The sequence below is a fragment of the Camellia sinensis genome, chromosome 9, assembly GCF_055761805.1.
Source record: "Camellia sinensis isolate YWXY chromosome 9, ASM5576180v1, whole genome shotgun sequence".
Classification (NCBI taxonomy): Eukaryota; Viridiplantae; Streptophyta; class Magnoliopsida; order Ericales; family Theaceae; genus Camellia; species Camellia sinensis.
Window position 1 is genome coordinate 47,866,226 of NC_138969.1, and position 4,525 is coordinate 47,870,750.

The window sequence follows — 4,525 nt, forward strand, 5'->3', positions numbered from 1 at the left end:
AAAAAATAAAATTATTGTGTGTTTGGTTTCATTTTTTTGAATTCAATTTTTTAAAAACTGAGTTTTTTGTTTTTCGTGTCTTTTTTGTTTTTAAAGGATATTTTTTTTATTTTAAGCATTTTTAAAAAAAAAATTTAGATGCACCTTACTTTGATGTATCTAAATAGAAAAATATTTGTGAAAAAATATTTTAAAAAATTAACAAACACATAAAAATATGAAAAATATACTGAATTTTTATATTTTTTAATGTATTTTTTGGTATTTAGTGTATTTTTTAAAGATTTTTTTCACAAATATTATACTTTTTAAACATATTTATGTTAAGTGTGTCTAAAAATTAAAAAGAATTGCTTAAAATATTAAAAAAATTCATTGAAAACATTAAAATATGAAAAATAAAAAAGTAAAATTTTTTAAAAACTGTTTTATGAAAATCATAACCAAACAAGCAATTTGTTTTATTTTATTTATTTCTTTATTTTTATTTTTTTACAACGGATATAAAGACGTACAGGTTGCATTTTTTTTAATTAAAATAAAAAATCATTACCATTTTCAAAGAATATAACTATTGGTATTAAAAAAATGAAAAAAAAAAAAAAAAAGCCGATGACATAATGTGGGCTGATTGATTAGCACAATTTGTGTCACAAATTGTGCTGTTGGATGCTTTAAATGAAAAAAAAAATACAAACGGTTCTTCATGTTAAAATTGATATGAAGAGATGATGCCAAAAGTCACATTAGCTTTTGGCACATTAGGTGGGGTTGATATTTGATGCCAAAATATGATTGTTGAAGTATCATATCAGATTTTCAGTATCAGGTGAAGGTACTCTATGTATCTTCATCAAATTAGTTATTTTCATTTTTTAGCTAAACAGTTCCGATTCGTAACTTGAATTTCCCGTGGCTCGAGTGGCCCGAAATATCAAAACGACGTCGTTTTGATATTGCAATTTTTTTTTTTTTTTTCATCCTTTCCGACTCAGACAGAGGAGAAGCTGAAGAGAAGAAAGAATGAAGAAGAAGAAGAGGAGGAAGAAGAAGGAGGAAGGTTAAGAGCAACATGGGAAGGTTAGGAGGAAGGTTAAGTGCTCCGTGCTCAACAACATATCATCATCATCAACAACAACATACAGAATAGAGATCAGATCAGCCAATATATTTTTTTTTCCCTTTACCTTCAGATCTGGATCTACTAGAATAAAAAATTTAAAAAAAAAATCAAGAACAACATCTTCATCAACAATTTTTTTTTTAAATTTTTTCTTTCATCTTCAGATCTAGAAAAAAAAAATAGAGAAAACAGATCTGCCGGTGATAGCAGTCGCCAGTGATGGCGAGGGCGGAGTGGAAGAGGAATATCGTGGAAGAGGAAGATCAGATCGTGGACGAGGAAGGAAGACACGACCAGATCCGCCCTTTCTCCCTTTCTCTCTCTTTCTTCTCTCCTCTCTCTCTTTCTCCCTCCTTCCCTCTCTTTCTCCCTTTCTTCTTGCGTTTCACAGATAAAAGAGAAAGAAAAAAAAAATTGAAATAAAAAACGACGTTTTAATTTCGAGCCATTTTCGAGCCTGAGGATTTCGAGCTACCAGCCATTTTTCTTAGCTAAAATAGGTAGTAAATCACTAAATTTCATCTCATTCAAACTAATTATCAAGTTAGCCGTTTTAGTTTTGATGGTTTCGACTCAAGAAAAGTAACTAGTACTTTACCCTAGTCAAATATTAAAAAAATATTGCTTTTTATATTTTGAAATTAATTGTGTTGAGTTTATAAAAAATAATTTCAAATTAAAATGAATAAAATAATATTTAAAGAGTATAGAGAAATAATAGAGAATTTGTTGGAAAATGTATTTAAAAAGATGTAAAATCAATATATAACAAGTAATTTTAAGTTAAAATATACTAACAAAATTTTAACTAGTTTGATGTTGATGTTAAGTGAACTCAAAAAATAGATAGTGATATTACATTTCTTTCTCACTTTTAGGGATGTAAGAAAAATCGATAAAATCGATCAAACGGATTGAATTGGACTAAACTGATTATATTTGGTCTTTTTTTTTTTAATAAGAATCAATCTGTGTAGTTTTTAAATTTATTTTTTTTCAATTTTTGATTCAGTATCGGTTCAAGCACCTTGTGCACCGAGTTAGATTGAAACTAACCGCTTCAACATATATTATATTTATAATATATATATATATATATATAATCTAATAATATAATAATATTAATAAGTATAATAAATTATTAACCTTAATTAATTAATCGTATCATCTTTATAACCTAAGTTTGTAAATTCTTATTATATATAATCTTTAACTTTAACTCATTATTCTTGAAGTTTTAGTATTTTTAATTTTTAATTTTTGTTAATCTAGGGATTTTAAAGTATTTATTAAATGGATGGATTGGATATGTTTGAAATGGTGGAACTAATTTAATATTTGGGTAAATTACGCTTACACCCCTTGAGGTTTGGGTTTAACACATATCACCCCCTAACATTTGGAAAATTACACTGACCACCTGCCATTATAATTATTTAGACAGAATTAACATTGATATTAAAAAGACCTTGAATTCATGTATTCTTTTTTTTTTTTTTACTTTGCTTTACTTCTATTTTTTTTTTTGGTACCAGGAGTTCTTGCGTATTATATAAGTAGGAAGTTTGTAAAATGAGACTATTACCCACAAGGGTGATGATGGAATTTTTCAAAAGTCTGGGGGGGTGATTTATATTAAATTCAAACCACAAGAGGCGTCAGTGTAATTTACCCTTAATGTTTTTTATATAGATTAGTGATTATATTTAAAAGTGACTCAAGTTTGAAAGGTTCTAAATCGATTAAATCGCACTGAATCGAACCGATTAAATAGCACCGCACTGAACAGTTTCACTCTATTTGGTTCAATGTGGTTTGATGGGAAAAGCGATTTGTATTAGTGTTCAAAATAATAAAACTGGCGGTGAAATTTTTTACCTAAATATCGACCGTACCGAACCGATTACATTCCTACTCACTTTATTTTCTTTTTTCTATTATAACCAAACAAAAAGTGGCATTACATTTCCTTTCCCCTTTCCATTTCTCTCATCAAAGCCTCCAAACAAACACAACTTTAAGGTATATATTGTGTTTAGATCATGAATTTTAATAAGAATTAAAAATAAATAAATAAATTGATGAAATGTAATTATATTTTATTCATATTTTATTTATTTTTTTATTTTTTAAATCCTTTTCAAATTCCTACTAAAATTTATGATCTAAATGTAACCAGGTTAAGTTGTGAATAGAAAGAACAGAAACAGAGAGCCTTTTCACGCTCTGTTTTCTGCAAATTTATTTCTTCTCCTTTTGTTCTTTAGGCTTGCATCAGATTCAATTCTCTGCCCAAAAAACAAAAAGCGAGTTTATTAGTTTATTTGAGTCATATCGCTTTTATATTTTTTTATATGTGTTTTCATAATAAATAAAAATGACAACTTATAAATCATACTCAAAATAACCCGAATCCATTCTTTGTGCTAAACCAACCCAAATCAAATTGCAATTATATTATATACTCATATATGAATGTGTGAGTATTATATATATAGGTGTGACTTAATAATAAATATATGGGAGTTTTTTTTAGGCGGTTTTCATTGTATTCCAACAAAGTAATAAGGGTAAGCTAGAATTGGTTCACTCGTAAATTATTTTTCTTGTCTTATTAAGAGTTGGTTTGGAAAGTGGGTTCGTTTTGTGATTTTTTTGATTATTTTAGCATGGGTTAAAAAGTCTCGTTTGAACTAATTTTTTTGACTTTTTGTAAAAGAAATAATATAATGATTAAGAATTGGATGTAACTAAAAAGTTTATTTTATATTTTTATTATTAAAATAGTTCCAAACCTAACCCAACCAAAGTTGCCAAACGAATGTTAATTTAGAGCATCATGTGGAGTAATACTCTTGTGTTTGATTGGGAGGATAAGAGGGGGGATTATTTGCTGTGCGGATTGTAATTCGCACAGTAAATTCAATCCGATGTTTGTTTTTTTTAGTCCGCCGGACCTGAAGTCCGGCCGGACTCCTTATCCCCTATATGGGGGATTATATTATCCTAAGGGGGGTGTGGGACAATTTTGGAGGGATTATTTACTGTTGGGATTAGGTGGTCAAATGACCATTTTGACCCTCTACTATTTAATTATGTATTATATTTAGTAAAATTCAATAAAATTTAAATGTCTCAATTTAAAAATAAAATAATTTTATTTAACTTTTTATTGATGTTTTATTTATTTTTTTAAAATAATTTTTTATAGATATTTTATTGATGTTTTATTTTAAAATTTTGTTTATATTTTATTTAATTTCATTATTTAAATGTTAATAGATGTTTTATTTAATTTCATTGTTTAATTATTATTATTTTTAAAAACAACTTAATTTAAAATTTTAATTAAAAAAATAATATAAATTTTTATTGATATTTTATTTCTTTATTTATTTAATT